The following is an 18601-nucleotide window of genomic DNA, read 5'->3' as shown; positions in this document are numbered from 1 at the left end:
TTTTTTTCCAAACAATATAAAGGTATATCGACCTTCTCTCTCCAACACATTAGCCACTAGTCATACATGGCTATTCCAGTTTTAAACATTAGTAAAAGGAAAGATTCATTCCCCCCATCACATTAGCCACATTTCGAGGGCTCCAGAGCTACACGTCACGAGGGGCTCCTGGGATAGCACAGACAACGGAACATTTCCCTCATACAGAAAGTTTTGTTTTCTGTGGAAGGGCTGAACAGCAAAGGACCCAAACCACTGCCCATACCCCTTCCCCAGTCCCGCCCTAAGAAGCTACCACTCCTAAAAAACTATTAAATGTCATTCTAGTCCTTCTTCTACCTTAAATTACTTCTCCTATGGTTTTACACTATAAATATAAAATCATGCACATATGTACATAAACATATTACTTGGTGACATGCCTTTTTTCTTCTAACAAAGATTTTATTTATTTATTTATTTATTTATTTATTTATGAGAGAGAGACAGAGGGAGAATCAGGCTCTCCGCTAAGCAAGCACTCAATCCCAGGACCCTGGGATCAGGATACGAGCCAAAGACAAATGCCTAACTGACTGAGCCACCCAAGTGCCCCAGTGACCTGCCTTTTTAATTCAACTAATGGAATGTCCTAGAGATCTTTTTTTTTTTTTCCTGATGAACACCTAGATGGTTTCTAGAAATAACCACTTCTTAGATTCTCAGCATATTGATAAAGATCCTTCTAGCTCTTTGTCCAGCTATTTTTGTCTACTCTGATAAAATACATCATATGCATTGTGATTTCTTTTTCCATTTAAATAATAATAAAGTTTGGAGTTTATTTTAGTCATTTATATTCTCCTAAATCTTTTCTAATGATTTCAGTATTTTGATTTTACATTTAGCTCTTGAATCCAACTGAAATTTAGTAGTAGGAAATGAAAAATTTAACTAAAGATATAAAGACTACAATGTTGGGGCTCCTGGGTGGTTCAGTCATTAAGCATCTGACTTTCGCTCAAGTCATGATCCCAGAGTCCTGGGATTGAGCCCCACTTCCGGATCCCTGCTCTGCGGGAACCCTGCTTCTCCCTCTCCCACTCCCCCGCTTGTGTCTCTCTCGCTGTGTCTCTCGCTATGTCTCTGTCAAATAAATAAAAATCTTTAAATAAATAAATAAATAAAAACTCTCTTGCTTCCTTTTATTACATTTTCACTTCTATATGAATTTTAGGATTGGATTGTCAACTTCCTTTTATAATTCCTTGTTGGGATTTCGAGTTGGCAAGCACTGACCTTATAGATGAATTTGTCAAAAGCTTACATTTCTACAACGTTGAGTTTTGTCATTCAGAAATATGACACAACTACATTTTTCAGGAATTATTTTATATCCTTCAGTAAATAGTTCATTTTTAATTTCTTCAACTAAGGCTTACAAATTGTATTAGGCTTAGCTCTGGTTTTTCTTATTCTTTTAACATACTTGCTATGGTTGTTCACACTGTGAATGTAATTTTTTAAAATTCCACTTTCAAATAGGTTATTGCTAGTATAAGAAGGTATTGATGTTCATACTTTTATTTTCTATTTCCTTAATTATAGGAATGTTATTCATATTTTAATCATTTTTCAGAGAAATCTTTTAGATCTCCAAAGCAGATAATCAGTACTATCTTCAAGCAAAGAGACTTTTCTCTCTTCTTTCCAATATTTACGCCTCTTGTATCTTTTTCCTGTCTTCCTGCTTTGGCAGTACAGTGGTGAAAATGGACATTTTGTATCCTACCTGGATTTAATAAAAATGCCTCTTACATTTCTCTATTAAGCACAGGAGAAATCAGTCTTAAATTTAATTATCAAGTATTTTTTTTTAGCATGCGTTAGATGATTACTGAGTTTGACTCCTTTAATCTGTTGCAGTCATAAATAACCTATAATGACCAAATTCTAAACCATCCTTGCAGTCCTTGCAAGGATAAATGCTACTTAACCATCATATAATATTGGCTTAATACACTGCCAGATTTAAAATGCTGAATTTACTTAGGATTTTGCATACAAGTTCAAAGGCAAGGTTGGCCAAATGCTGGGGTGGGGGGAGGAGGGTAGTTTTCTGATTTTTCTGTTAGTGTGATAGTAGCATCAAAAAGTGAGTTTGGTAGAGCCTGGGTGGCTCAGTGGGTTAAAGCCTCTGCCTTCGGCTCAGGTCATGATCTCAGGGTCCTGGGATCAAGGCCCACATTGGGCTCTCTGCTCAGCAGGGAGCCTGCTTCCCCCCTCCTCTCTCTGCCTGCCTCTCTGCCTACTTGTCATTTCTGTCTGTCAAATAAATAAATAAAATCTTTTTTTTTTTTTTTTTTAAAGTGAGTTTGGGAGCTTATCAGATTGTTAACGCTCTGCAATAGTTTACAAAGCATGAAATCTATGTGAGATTTTGTGAGGTTTTGGAGCAATTACTAAAAAAAAAATGGCACCTGAGGTCTTTATTTTTATTTTATGTCTTTATTTTTCTTGACATCACACTTGTTAAAGAATAGACTATTTGGGAGATCTTTTAAAAGAATCAGATTTGTATTATATTGATTAGCTACAATTTTTAGAAAAATACCATAAACATCTGCTTTGCCTTTATATTTATTTATTTTTAAAAGTTTTTTTCTGTTGTTCTTTTATTAGATTTTAGATTTCACTGTTAATTTCATTTTCTCTGCTTCTCTAGGAAATGTATTTATAACTGTCTATTTTTCTTCAAGCAATTTTTTTGGCTGTACTCCATGTGGGTTTTTTTTAAATCATTAAATGATACATTTTATTCAAAAACAGAATACAAAATCTTTATTTCTATGATTTCAAAATCAAGTTGATTGTAGTACAGATTTCTGTGGGCTTTGTCCCCTCCTATTTTCTTCTTTGAGCTCATTTTTATATTTTGTACCCATGGCTACAATATCCAGTTTAGGGCACCTGGGTGGCTCCGTTGGTTGAATGACTGACTGTCTTGGGCTCAAGTCATGATCCCGGACTTCCAGGATTGAGTCCCGCATCGGGCTCCCAGCTCCATGGGGAGTCTGCTTCTCCCTCTGACCTCCTCTCTCATGCTCTCTCTCACTCATTCTCTCTCAAATAAATAAATAAAATCTTTTTTTAAAAAATCCAGTTTAAAAAAAAAAAATAAAAAGGCTCTGCAGATCTTCCACATCTGACCATCCTGCAGAGGTGAACTGTTAGTCTGGTCCAGGCATCCTCTCCATCTTTGACGTCCCCCTGACTTCAGTCTCTCACCTATGGCACTTGCCCAAGGCCATAATCTCAGAGCGAGGCAAGTTGCATCCACAAATTCTCTCCATAGACAAGCTTCTCTACCAATGATGAGTTTTTTCTGTTCTTGAGAACCATCAAAATCAAGAGGGCCCATATTATAGGAATTTCTCTAGTCTTGTCCATAACTAACCAAATCTAAGTACCAAGGAGCAGAAAGGACCACAAGGAATTGTGATTTTGCCCTGTTCCTTACCATACATTTGCTCTTTCCATACTTGAGCTGAAGTCCTTGGCTGAAGCTTCCCACAATCATCAAAAAACCTCTTGCCAGACTAGGGATCCCTGTTTATGGTTGAAACAAGACCCACAAGCTTTTGAATGTAGAAAGAGTTTAGTCTTCTAAAATCTTCACCAAAGCCTTTCTGCTTCATGAAATAATTGGATTTCTGGATTGGACTCCCCACATTTAAATTCCACCTCACCTCCTCCCAAGCGAATGAAGTATTTGGAAACACTGTACTAATCTCTTTGAAAAATTTAGATAGGAAGCTGTTAAGTTGAATTCAGAATAGGCTTCATAGCTCTAAACATCCCAGACAGGTTAGGTCCACTGTAACGTGGAGTCACAAGGTCTTTTGAACTTCTCCTGAAGACTGTGTATATCCAGGGTTGTCAAATTCTGATATGACTCAGGTCCCTTATAGTGGGGCATATGAGATCACCATATGGACATCATTTGGTGTAGAAACATGAGACAAAGAATAGCTTCCTTTGTTGCCTGACTTGGTAAAAGTGATGCTCTGTAAAGGGGAAGACTGGTCATCAGCCAGGGCAGAACATTAAACTTATTAAAAGCCATGGCATCCTCGTAATACTCCCCACACTCTGGTGGCTTTGAGTAAAGCCACAGGTCCTTTCAAAGTATAGAATTCATTTGCAGAGATGTTGGGGGAAACATCACATTCTGAATCAAGGACAATCTAGACTAGAAGTTGCTGTAACTTGACTGCAGTATTAAGTTTAGGAGGGCCATGGTGCCTTGTAGAGACCAAAAATATAGTCATGATACCAGTGAAATGCTGCTTTTAATTTTTTAAGTCCAGTTAGTTAACAGTGTTGTATTAGTTTTGGTTGTACAAGATAGTGATTCTGCACTGCACTTCCATACATCACCTGGTGCTCGTCACAACAAACACACTCCTTAAATCCCTTCTTGCCGGAGGGAGCAAACAGGACAGTGGTGGGCGAGGGGCTGTGGCTGATGTGGAAGTTCTAGGAGGAGAGGTGCAGAAGGCTTGGAGACATCTGCACCAGGAGTGGTATAGGCCACAGGGCCTGGCCTCTGGGCAGAGACAGGGCCTCAGGGCCAGCACCATGGGCAGTGCCAGCAACGTGGGCAACCCCAGCCTGCCATGTTTTGTTTTTTGTAGGACTGTCATTGACTTTGATTAACCTCATAATTTACATTCATGTCCTCTTCATTGCAGAAGTAATTTGGGATATTTGGACTTTTATTTTGTCACTAATTTCTAATTTTATGGCATGGGGATCAGAAAACATGGCCTGTGATTCCTGCTCTGGAGAATTTGTTGTCATTCATGTTTGGAAAGAATTTTATTGTCAGTCTGTTGGTTATGAAAATATATCAAGTTAAACTTCATAAATGTGCAATGAAAAGCTCTACATACCAATGCTTTTGAGTTGTGGATATTGGTTTCTGGGAAGTTGTGTTAAATTCTACCAATATATTTGACAAGTTGTCTATTCTTCTGTATTTCTATTTGTTTTCCTTTACCTATTTCAAAATTGTGCTGTTCAGAGCCATTATACTGTCTTCAAGACATGGATCTGTTGTCAGCATCATTTCCTTTTCTCTTACTACTTTTGACTTTCTCTCTTACGAATATTAATATTTCTGCCCTTGTGTTTTTTTTTTTCACTCTAGCATTTGATGTTGTATCTTTTTTAACCTTTACTTTTTTGTTTTTTTATGTTATTTCACCTTAAGGCTATTTCTTGTAAACAGAATATTGCTAGATTTTTTAAATTGTTCAACCAATCTGTTTTCCTTTTTTTAAAAAAAAGTATATTTAACCTATCTACATTTAATACAACTGTTATTATTCTTGGATTGATTCCTGCCATCTTATTTCATTTGTTCTCTTTACCATGACTTTGCCCTTATTTCTTCTTTTTACTTGTCTACTGTTGTGCTGATACACTGTTTTTTGTTCCACTTAATTTTCGTCTAGCAATCTCAAAATGGTCATCATTTTTCTATTTTGATACTTGATATTTTTATATTTTTAACAAAAGCATACTTAAAATTATAGTATTTTGGTTGCAAAATATGTGGCAAGAGGGAAGGGAAGAGGAAAACTACTGTCTAGAGTGGGTCACTCTGCCCACACTTTCAGTATGTTCAGTACTTTGCCACCATAATACTCCAAAAGCAGAGGAAGTCATTTGCCCAACCAACGTTAAGTGGAAACCCAAGCTCTGAAAGGTGTTCTCCTGCCAGAGCTACACAGCAAATGAGCAGCAGGTATCATTTCAGTCCAATGTCCTTGGGCCTCATAGCCCTTCTCAGAGTCTAGACCACTGCCTTCCCATGGAAATACAATGCAAGCCACATATATTATTTCATATTTCCTTGTGGTCACGTTTGAAAAAGTAAACAGGTGACATTCATCTTAACATTTTATTTAGTTCAATTTATCCAAAACATGGTCCTCTTCGCATGTGATCAGTGTTGAAAAGTGGTTGAGGAGATACTTAACTTTCTTCCTACTAAGTCTTTGAAATCTGGCACATTTTTAACCCTTATGGCACAGCTCTATTTGAAACAGCCACCTTGGGGCACCTGGGTAGCTCAGTCGGTTAAGCGTCTGCCTTTGGCTCGAGTTGTGATCCCAGGGTCCTGGCATCCCAAATCCCACATCAGGCTCCCTGCTCAGCGAGAAGCCTTCTTCTCCCTCTCCTCCCCACTTGTGCTCTCTCTTATCTCTGTATTGCTCTCGCAAATAAATAAAATCTTTAAAAATAATAATAATAATAATGCAGAAATGGCCACTGTTCACATGCTCCATGACCACATAGGGTTGAGTAGCCACTGTACTGGGCAGTCCAGCTCTATGCTGTGCTGCTTTGGAAAGCAAACCCTTTCCAACACTGTTCCAAAGCATCCTAGATGGGTGCTTTTTTTCTATCCCAGTTTGACATGAGGAAGTCTGACTTTCCCTGGAAATAATTTTATGGCTATTTTTTGCTGATCGCAGATACACAAGTTCATCCTCAGTGCTCGTCCTCATTATATAGCATGGTCTCTCCTCCAGGTCTACGATGCCAAAAGTCAGAGGCACCTTCTTAAAGCCAACCGTTAATCCATTCAAAAGGCAGATTAAACACTTCTCCCCATTTGATGCTTACTGTGTGTATATTTCTATGCCTAACTTCCTTTTTCAGACAAATACCTGGCCCCAGCTCAGACAGACTTTTTATCACTCTTGGGACAGCACTGGGTATGGGGCAAAGATCTGATAGCTTTCCTTTAGTCTGTTGTAAGAGTGTTGTAAGGAAATCGCACATACACACAGTGATTTCTTTTAAAATCTCTGAAGCAGCCACCATTTCACATTCTTTTCTGTCAGAATTTCCACCAAAATTAGTGGGGAGGAAGTAAGATGGCCGAGGAGTAGCAAACTGAAATATCATCAGGTCCCAGGAGTTCAGCTAGATACTTAGCAAACCATTCCACACCTACAAACTCAACAGGAGATAGAAGAGAAGAACAGCAATTCTAGGAACAGAAAATCAACCACTTTCTGGAAGGTAGAACATGCAGAGAAGTAAATCCAAAGCAATAGGAAGATGGACCCCGGGGGGAGGGGCTGGCTCCAAGCAAGCAGTGAAGCAGCAGAGCACAAAATCAGAACGTTTAGAAGGCTGCTCCACTGAGAGATGTTGCTCCAGAGGCAAAGTGGGGATGGAACCCTCGTGGGGACAGTGTGGTCTCAGGACCCATGGGGTCACAGAAAGGCCAGGGGTCCCTGAGTATGGCAAAGCTGCCAGGTATCAGACCAGGGAGCTGGCTACAGAGACAGAGCTGAGCAGTGAGCTCTCAGCTCAGGATTACCTTAAACCGTGATCCGAGGTGACCCCACAAGTGGCAGATCTAGGGAGACTCACCTTCCTCCTCCAGGAGGAGCAGTGCGGTAAGAATCTGCTGGGCTTGGATACTCCAAGCAGTGCCATGTACCAGAGACAGAAACACTTGGTCACAGACTGGATGAGCACGGAGCATGGCCAGAGACCAGGGAGACAGCAGGGATTGACTGCTTTTCTGGTGTTCTGAGGAGTGGGGCCCCAAGCTCTCAGCTCCTCCAGGCTGGAGATTGGGAGGCTGCCATTTTCAGTCCCATCCTCCAGAGCTCTACGGAAAGCGTTCAGGGAACCAAATCTCTGAGTGCGAGCCCGAGCAGATTGCTTAGCCTGGCCCATAGCAAGGGCAGTGCAATTCCACCTCAGGCAAAGACATTTGAGAATCACAGCAACAGGCAACCCCCAGAAGATCAGCAAGACAAGTTGACTGATCAACGAGAACTGTAGAACTCTAGAGGTAGGGGTAAACAACTCATAGAATTCTTGGCTTTTTCCCCATGATCCTTTAGTCTTGCAAAATTACATTTAAAAAAATTTTTTTCTTATACTATTTTTTAAACTTCCCCCTCTTTTAACATTTTAAACTATTTTATCTTAACAATACCTATTTTAAAGGAGTCTTATTCAAATTTCACTTTTATAGTCATGTTTTATCCCTTCATTGTATTTAACCTTATTTTTTGTAGTTAACTTTATTTTTTGTATACATACAGGTTTTTTTTCTTTCTTTAAAATTTTGGGATACAATTTCTGCTAATAGATCAAAATATACCCTAAATCTGACATAAGGTTTTGTTCTACTCTCCAGCCTGATCACATTCTCTCCTCTTTTTCTTTCTTTTTCTAATCAACTTATCTTTTCAATTCCTTTTTTAGAATCTTTTTTTAAATTTTCATCTTTACAGTCATATTCCATCCCTTAATCATGTTACTGATATATATTTTTTGTATTCTTTAAAATTGTGATAGGTAGTTTCTTCTGAGAGTCCAGAATACACCCAAAATCAAGTGGGTGGCTCTGTTCTATTCACCAGCCTAATATATATATATATATATATATATTTTTTTTTTTCCCCCCTTTCTTCTCCCCCCAGTTTCAGATCTCTTCTGATTTGCTTAGCATATATTTTTCTGGGTCTTTGCCACCTTTTTAGTATTTTATTCTCTTGCTCATATATTCTCATCTGGATAAAATGACAAGGCGGAAAAACTCACCACAAAAAAAAAGAACATAAGACGGTACTGATTGCTCGGGACCTCATCAATATGGATGTCAGTAATATGTCAGAACTAGAGTTCAGAATGACGATTATCAAGGTGCTAGCTGGGCTCAAAAAAGGCATGGAGGATATCAGAGAATCCCTTTCTGGAGAAATAAAAATCCCTTTCTGAAGAAATAAAAGAACTAAAATCTAACCAAGTTGAAATTTTACAAAGCTATTAATGAGGTGCAATAAAAAATGAAGGCTCTTACTGCTAGGATAAATGAGGCAGAAGAGAGAATTAGTGATATAGAAGAACAAATAACGGAGAATAAAGAAGCTGAGCTAAAGAGTAACAAACAGCTACTGGACCAGGAGGGGAGAATTCGAGAGATAAGTGATACCATAAGACAAAACAATATTAGAATAATTGGGATCCCAGAAGAAGAAGAAAGAGAGAGGGGGGCAGAAGGTATATTGGAGCAAATTATAGTAGAGAATTTCCCTAATATGGCAAAAGGAACAAGCATCAAAAACCAAGAGGCACAGAGAAGCGACTCCAAATCAATAAAATAGGTCCACAACCCATCATTTAATAGTAAAACTTACAAGTTTTAGTGACTTGTAAGACTTGTGACTTGTTTTAGTGACTTAGAGAGAATCCTGAAAGCAGCTTGGGAAAAGAAGTCTGTAACATACAATAGTAGAAATATCAGATTGGCAGTGCACTTATCCACAGAGACCTGGCAGGCCAGAAAGAGCTGGCATGATATATTCAGAGCACTAATCGAGAAAAAAATGCAGCCAAGAATACTATATCCAGCTAGGCTGTCATTGAAAATACAAGGAAAAATAAAAAGCTTCCAGAACAAACAAAAACTAAAAGAATTTGCAAACACCAAACCAGTCCTACAGGAAATACTGAAAGGGGTCCTCTAAGCAAAGAGAGAGCCTAAAAGTAATAGACCAGAAAGGAACAGAGACAATATACAATAACAGTTACCTTATAGGCAATACAATAGCACTAAATTCATATCTTTCAATAGTTACCCTAAATGTAAATAGGCTAAATGCTCCAAGCAAAAGACACAGGGTATCAGAATGGATTAAAAAAAAAAAAAGACCCAGGGGCGCCTGGTGGCTCAGTGGGTTAAACCGCTGCCTTCGGCTCAGGTCATGATCTCAGAGTCCTGGGATCGAGTCCCGCATCGGGCTCTCTGTTCAGCAGGGAGCCTGCTTCCTTCTCTCTCTCTCTGCCTGCCTCTCTGTCTACTTGTGATTTCTCTCTGTCAAATAAATAAATAACATATTTTTAAAAAGAAAAAAAAAAAGACCCATCAATATGCTGTCTACAAGAAACTCATTTTAGACTCAAAGACACCTCTAGATTTAAAGTGAGGGTGTGGAAAACAACTTACCATGCTAATGGTCATCAAAAGAAAGCTGGGGTGGCAATCCTTATATCAACTAGATTTTAAGCCAAAGACTGTAATAAGAGATGAGGGAGGACACTATATCATTTTTTTAAAGATTTTTATTTATTTATTTATTTGACACAGAGATCACAAGTAGGCAGAGAGGCAGGCAGAGAGAGAGGAGGAAGCAGGCTCCCTGCTGTGCAGAGAGCCCAGAGCGAGGCTCGATCCCAGGACCCTGGGATCATGACCCAAGCCGAAGGCAGAGGCTTTAACCCACTGAGCAACCCAGGTGCCCCCACTTTATCATTCTTAAAGGGTCTGTCCAATAAGAAGATCTAATAATTTTAAATATCTATGCTCTTAACATGGGAGCAGCCAATTATACAAACCAATTAATAACAAAATCAAAGAAACACATCAACAATAATATAATAAAAGTGGGTCACTTAAACAATCCCCTCACTGAAATGAACAGATCATCTAAGCAAAAGATCAACAAGGAAATAAAGGTTTTTAATGACACACTGGACCAGAGGGACATCACAGATATATTCAGAACATTCTATCCCAAAGCAACAGAATACACATTCTTCTCTAGTGCACATGGAACATTCTCCAGAATAGATCAAATCCTGGGTCACAAATCAGGTCTCAACCAGTATCAAAAGGTTGGGATCATTCTGGGCATATTTTCAGACCACAATGCTCTGAAGCTAGAACTCAATCAGAAGAGGAAAGTTGGAAAGAACTCAAATACATGGAGGCTAAAGAACATCCTACTAAAGAATTAATGGGTCAACCAAGAAATTAAAGAAGAATTGAAAAAACTTCATGGGAACAAATGAAAATGAAAACACAACTGTTCAAAATCCGTGGGATACAGCAAAGGTGGTCCTTAGAGGAAAATATATAGTGATACAAGCCTTTCTCAGAAACAAGAAAAATCTCAAGTATGCAACCTAACCCTACACCTAAAGCAGCTGCAGAAAGAACAGCAAAGAAAGCCTAAACCCAGAAGGAGAAGAGAAATAATCAAGATCAGAGCAGAAATCAATGAAATAGAAACCAAAAAAAATGGTAGAACAAATCAACAAAACTAGGAGCTGGTTTTTTGGAAAGAATTAATAAGATTGATAAACCCCTGGCCAGACTTATCAAAAAGAAAAGAGGACCCAAATAAATAAAATCATGAATGAAAGAAGATAGATCTTACCCAACACCAAAGAAATACAATTAGAAGAACATACTATGAGCAACTATACACCAGCAAATTTAACAATCTGGAACAAATGGATGCATGCCTAGATATAAAAGCTACTAAAACTGAACCAGGAAGAAATAGAAAACCTGAACACACCCATAACGAGTAAGGAGATTGAAGCAGTCATCAAAAATCTCCCAAGAAACAAGAGCCCAGGGCCAGATGGCTTCCCAGGGGAATTCTACCGAACATTTGAAGAAGAATCAATACCTATTCTCCTGAAAGTGTTCCAAAAAATAGAAATGGAAGGAAAACTTCCAAACCCATTTTTTATGAGGCCAGCATTTTCTTTTTTTTTTTTAAAGATTTTATTTATTTGACACAGAGAGAGAAATCACAAGTAGGCAGAGAGGCAGGCAGAGAGAGAGAGAGGAGGAAGCAGGCTCCCCGCGGAGCAGAGAGCCCGACGCGGGGCTCGATCCCAGGACCCTGGGATCATGACCTGAGCCGAAGGCAGAGGCTTTAACCCACTGAGCCACCCAGGCGCCCCATGGGGCCAGCATTTTCTTGATCCCAAAACCAAAAACCCCATCTAAAAGGAGAATTACAGACCAGTATCCTTGATGAACACAGATGCAGAAATTCTCACCAAAATACTAGCCAATAAGATCCAACAGTACATTATAAGGTTTATGCACCATGACCAAATGGGATTTATTCCTGTGCTGCAAGGTTGGTTCGACATCCACAAATCAATCAGTGTGATACGATACATTAATAAAAGAAAGAACCAGAACCATATGATACTCGAAATAGATGCTGAAAAAGCTTTTGACAAAGTACAGCATTTTTTTCTTGATCAAAACTCTTCAGGGATGCCTGGGTGGCTCAGTTAGTTGAGCTGCTGCCTTCGGCTCAGGTCATGATCCCAGGGTCCTGGGATTGAGCCCCACATTGTGCTCCTTGCTCTGCGGGGAGCCTGCTTCTCTCTCCACCTCTGCCTGCCACTCTGTCTGCTTGTGTGCTCTCTCTCTCTCGCTCGCTCTCTGACAAATAAATAAAATCTTAGACAAAACTCTTCAAAGTGTAGGGACAGAGGGTACATACCTCAATATCATCAAAGCCATCTATGAGAAACCCACAGCAAATATCATTCTCAATGGGGAAAAACTGAGAGCTTTTCCCCTAAGGTCATGTCCACTATCACTACTGCTATTCAACATAGTGCTCTCAGTCCTAGCCTTGGGAGTCAGACAACAAAAAAAAGAAATAAAAGGCATCTGAATCAGCAAACAAGAAGTCAAACTCTCACTCTGCAGATGACATGATATTTTATGTGAAAAACCCAAAAGACTCCACTCCAAAACTGCTAGAAGTCATACAGGAATTCAGTAAAGTGTCAGGATATAAAATCAATGCACAGAAATCACTTGCATTTCTATACACCAATAGCAAGACAGAAGAAAGTGAAATTAAAGAGTTGATCCCAATTACAATTGCACCCAAAACCATAAGATACCTAGGAGTAAACCTAACCAAAGAGGCAAAGAATCTGTACTCAGAAAACTATAAAGTACTCATGAAAGAAATTGAGGAAGACACAAAGAAATGCAAAAACGTTCCATGCTCATGTACTGGAAGAATTAATACTGTGAAAATGTCTATGCTTCATAAGCAATGTACACATTTAATGCAATCCCCATTGAAATACCATCAGTTTTTTCCAAAGAAATGGAATAAATAATCCTAAAATTTATATGGAACCAGAAAAGACCCCAAATAGCCAGAGGAATGTTCAAAAAGAAAGTCAAAGTTGGTGGCTACACAATTCCAGACTTCAAGCTCTATTACAAAGCTATCATCATCAGGACAGTATGGGACTGGCACAAAAACAGACACATAGATCCATGGAACAGAATAGAGAGCCCAGAAATGGACCCTCAACTCCACGGTCATCTAATCTTCAACAAAGTAAGAAAGAATGTCCAATGGAAAAAAGACAGTCTCTTCAACAAATGGTGTCGGGAAAATTGGACAGCCACATGCAGAAGAATGAAGCTGGACCATTTCCTTATACCACACACAAAAATAGATGCAAAATGGATCAAAGACCTCAGTGTGAGACAGGAATCCACCCAAATCCTTGAGAAGAACACAGGCAGCAACGTTTTTGACCTCAGCTGCAGCAACTTCTTCCTAGAAACATCGCCAAAGGCAAGGGAAACAAGTGCAAAAATGAAACTACTGGGACTTCATCAAGATCAAAAGATTTTGCACAGCAAAGGAAACAGTCAACAAAACCAAAAGACAACTGACAGAATGGGAGAAGATACTCGCAAATGACATATCAGATAAAGAGCTAGTATCCAAAATCTATAAAGAACTTGTCAAACTTAACAGCCAAGGAACAAATAATCCAGTCAAGAAATGGGCAGAAGAGGGGCGCCTGGGTGGCTCAGTGGGTTAAGCCACTGCCTTCGGCTCAGGTCATGATCTCAGGGTCCTGGGATCAAGTCCCGCATCAGGCTCTCTGCTCAGCAGGGAGCCTGCTTCCTCCTCTCTCTCTCTCTGCCTGCCTCTCTGCCTGCTTGTGATCTCTCTCTGTCAAATAAATAAATAAAATCTTAAAAAAAAAAAAAAGAAATGGGCAGAAGATATGAGCAGACATTTCTGCAAAGAAGACATCCAGATGGCCAACAGACACATGAAAAAGTGCTCAACATCACTTGGCATCAAGGAAACGCGAATCAAAACCACAGTGAGATAACACCTCACACCAGTCAGAATGGCTAAAATTAACAAGTCAGGAAATGACAGATGTTGGCGAGAATCAGAGAAAGGGACACCCTCCCACACTGTTGGTGGGAATGCAAGCTGGTGCAGCCACTCTGGAAAACAGCATGGAGGTTCCTCAAAAAGTTGAAAACAGAGCTACCCTATGACCCAGCAATTACACAACTGGGTATTTACCCTGAAGAAACAAATGTCGGGATCTGAAGGGGCACGTGCACCTGAATGTTTATAGCAGCAATGTCCCCAGTACCCAAACTATGGAAAGAACCTAGATGTCCATCAGCAGATGAATGGATAAAGAAGATATGGTCTATATATACAATAGAACTGGAGGGTATTATGCTGAGCGAAATAAGTCAATCAGAGAATGACAATTATCACATGATCTCCCTGATATGAGAAATTTGAGAGGCAGGGCAGGGGGGGTTGTGGGGTCAGGAAGGAAACAATGAAACAAGATGGGATTGGGAGGGAGACAAACCGTAAGAGACTCTTTTTTTTTTTTTAAAAGATTTTATTTATTTATTTGACAGAGAGAGATCACAAGTAGGCAGAGAAGCAGGCAGAGAGAGAGAGGAGGAAGCAGGCTCCCTGCTGAGCAGAGAGCCCGATGCGGGACTCGATCCCAGGACTCTGAGATCATGACCTGAGCCGAAGGCAGCAGCTTAACCCACTGAGCCACCCAGGCGCCCCCCGTAAGAGACTCTTAAACTCACAAAACAAACTGAGGGTTGCTGGTGGGTGGGGGTAGGGATAGGGTGGCTGGGCGATGGACACTGGGGAGGGTATGTACTATGGTGAGTGCCGTGAAATGTGTAAGCCTGATGATTCACAGATCTGTACCCCTGAAGCAAATAATACATTATATGTTAATAAAAATAATAAAGTAAAAAAAAATTAATCTCCCAGGCCCCTTACACTGTCTCCCCAAAGCCTCGTAACTCCTGCAGTATCAACAGCTTAGAAACTGGCATGTTAAATAATAAAGGATACCCTCCCTCGGCGATGCCTAGAACCAGCTGACAGGTTGGAACAGTAGAGACTGGATATCAGCATTTGGGGCTCCCAATGGCAGCCTGACTCACAGGACAGTCCACAGAGAAGAGCTGTTAAACGCCTAGCTGGAGATCCTTGGGATCAGCATATCACAGCTCTGTCTTACTTAAGAGTTGTCTGATCTTGGGCAAGTCACCTGATCTGTCTACCCCTTCTTTCCTTCATCTCCATGTGATGACTACGATGCTTACTCCATGGGGCTTTTGGTAAGATTGATGGAGATGATGTGTCTAAAGGTTCATTATATCTCCCCCAATAAAAGTTGGCTGAAAAGATGTTTTTAAGAGTTTACATTTAATTTTTTCAGCTTTACTGAGGTATAACTAACAAAGGAAATTGGATATATTTAAAGGGAAAAATATGGTGATTTTTTTCCTTTTCGCAAGATTAGTGGATATGATGTGTCTAAAGATTCATTATATCTCCCCCAATCAAGTTAGTTAATGCACCCATCACCTCGCATAGTTACCATTTGTGTGTGTGTGTGTGTGCGCGCGCATGCGCATGCATGCGTGTGTCTGTGTGTGTGTGTGTGTGCTGAGCATACCTGCACAAAGTCTTAGCAACTTTCAAATACACAACATTGTATTATTAACTAGAGTCACCGTGGTGTATATTAGATCCGCAGACTCCCATCTTACAACGGGGCTTACAAGCCTCTGGCCAGCATCTCCCCATCTCCCCCACCCCCAGGCCCTTGTGGCTACCATACTACTCTCTATTTCTATGAATTTGGCTTTTTTTTTTTTTTAGGATTCAACATATAAAAGATTACACAGTATTTGTCTTTTTCTGTCTGGCTAATTTCACTTAGCATTATGTAATTTTTCTAATATGTTGATACTAAAACAATTACCTTCATGCTTAGGTTCGAATGTTGGCTTTGCTGCTTTGAGAATGTGGACCTATTTCTTCCTTTTCTAAGACTCAGTTGCCTTGACTTGAACCTCATAGAGTCAAGACATTGGTCTCAAGAGGTCACCGTTAGAACCGGTTCTCTGCACAATGTGAGCCACACATTAAGTTCTTCATACACAGGAGCTCTTTTTATAATGGACTCATGTGACATTCGAGTGACATTATTTCTATCCTGATGTTTTAAGGAATGGAGATTAATTCTAAATGACATTCCTGGAGGACTGTTCAACCAGGCACAGCATACCTCAAACTCTTGAAGATACAGTAGAAATGACCAATTGGTGACCTTCGGACATAAGGCACTTCACTGATTTTGGAAGGAGCTGATGAGGACAGTGGCGGAGGATGTGGAACCTTCAGACAGTCCGATCGGAAAGGTGATTGTGGTCCAGCCCTCGCCTATGGTCCAGCAGCCTCCTGGGGTGGACACTCCCCCAAGCATGCCCTGTCCATGGTCTGCAGCCTCACATTCTGTCATTTGTCTCTGCCATTTCCGGTCTCAGAGGGGCATCTGCTCACACCCCTCAAGGTGCATTCCATCCTGACCCCTTTGTCCCCTTGCCAGCTGAACCCCCTTGCTCTCTGCCTGACCCTGCTTGCCATGAGCACAGTACGAGCCCTGGGTGGATTTTCTTCCAGCCCCCTTAGGGACAGAGTGGTATTTATTTCCGCAAATCGAATTTATTGCCTGGGTGTCAGGAAAGCAAGGAGAAGGCTGCAGGACAAGAGAGATCTTATCTCTTTGGCTTAAATTAAATTTGTGCCGCAAATGAGCAAAGGCTGGCATGTGGTGGCTGATTTCAATCTATCCACAGTGTTCCCTGTGTTCTGTTGCCCCTAGAATCTCCAAAAACGTCAGTGCCATTAGCCATGAAAATGCGTCTAGCAGAAGAGCAGCTTGTCAGAGGACAGCGACAGCAGGAGGTACATAAAATGCCTGATAAAAAGCAGGCTCCTCGAAACAGAGGGCTTCCCCTGGGGAAACGAGGGCTGGCAAGCTCAGGAGCACACTCCATATGCCTTGTCTGCCATCATCAGCCCTGGCCACCTGTGACAAAACGTGCCCACCTTCTCGTGCGCCTCAGGGCTAGGTTCTCCCCAGCTGTTTCCTTCTTCTTTCACGTCTCCCCACTTGCAATCTCATTTTCCCTCTCCCTTCTCCTGCTCTTTGTTCATTTCATTATTCATTGGACAAACATCCCCTTAGCACTGTGAGAGACCGTGTTCTCCCCATTTCTCAAAATAGTCTTCCTGGTCTACCTGCATCCAAACCTGGTAGGCTGCCAATTAAAATGCATATTCCTGGGCCTCTGCCCCACTCCACTGAATGAAACCCTCTCATGTGCAAAGCTCAGAGACTTGAATCTGTGACACAGCCTCCAGGTCACAATGGGATACATGGGTGAGGGAGTAAAACATTCACATGGAATTCCCTTCTGTTCTTTCTCCCATTGCAGAATCCCTCCAGCATCATTCAAGTCTGCGCAATGCCCAGTTCTGCATTGCATTGACTAGACACATGATCTTTAAGGTGTCACTCCCAAAATGCCCTCCACACGGTGCCCTCCATTCCAACCTACCAGAAGAGGAGTACGGAGGACCACAATGGAGGTTTTTATGAGTTGGGGCTGGAGGTGGCATTTTCCACATCTGCCTATATTCCGCCGGTCATGCTCGGTCACATAGCCACAACTAACTTCAGGGAGTGGGGACAAGTGGTCTAACATGTGCAGAGAGAGCAGAAGATTTTGAAGAAAATGTAATCAGTCTCTACTTCATGCAGCTCATGAAAGCAAATGTTTTTCAGTTTGGAGTTTCCTCAAAACATTAAAAATAGAAATAGCATATGACCCAATAATTCCACTATGGGGGTTTCTACCCAAAGAAAACAAAAACACTAATTTGAAAAGATGCATGCACCTCTATGTTTATTGCAGCATTATTTATGATAGCCAAAATATGGAAGCCACCTATTGTCCATTGATAGACAAATGGGTAGGAAGATATGGTACACACACACACACACACATATATGGTATGTATATGACATGGTGTGTGCGTATATATATACACATATATAAACATATAAATATATACAATGTAATATTATGTACCTATAAAAAAGGATAGACCTTGCCATTTGCAACAACAAGGATGGACCCAGAAGGTATTCTGCTAAGTGAAGTAAGTCAGACTAAGAAAGACAATTACCACATAATTTCACTCACAGATGGATAAAAAAAAAATGAATAAACAAACCAAAAGCAGAATCGGACCTATAAATCCAGGGAATAAGCTGATGGTTGCCAGAGGGGAAGAGGGAGGATACTGAGCGAAATGAGTGAAGGGCAGCGGAAGGTACAATTTCTAGTTACGGAATGAATAAGTCTCAGGGATGAAAGTTACCAGCATAGGGAATGTAGTCAGTGGTATTGTAATTGCGACACATGGTGACAGATGGGAGCTACACCTGGGGTGAACACAGTGTAATGTGTAGAGAAGTTGAATCACTACATCGTACGTCTGAAACTAATGTAACATTGCATGTCAGCTATACTCAAAGAGAAGAATTTGTTTAATGTTTTTTTTAACACCCATTGAGAGTG

At 40.5% G+C, this 18601-nt stretch overlaps 1 pseudogene; it reads right to left on the bottom strand.

Moving 5' to 3' along the window:
• Positions 1-2907: 2907 nt before the first annotated feature.
• Positions 2908-4244, bottom strand: LOC122896715 (annotated as a pseudogene).
• Between the last annotated feature and the right edge of the window lie 14357 nt (positions 4245-18601).

The sequence above is a fragment of the Neovison vison genome, chromosome X, assembly GCF_020171115.1.
Source record: "Neovison vison isolate M4711 chromosome X, ASM_NN_V1, whole genome shotgun sequence".
In the NCBI taxonomy this organism is placed as follows: domain Eukaryota; kingdom Metazoa; phylum Chordata; class Mammalia; order Carnivora; family Mustelidae; genus Neogale; species Neogale vison.
The sequence above is the reverse complement of the archived record's forward strand: the minus strand, read 5'-3'. Positions and strand labels throughout refer to the sequence as shown.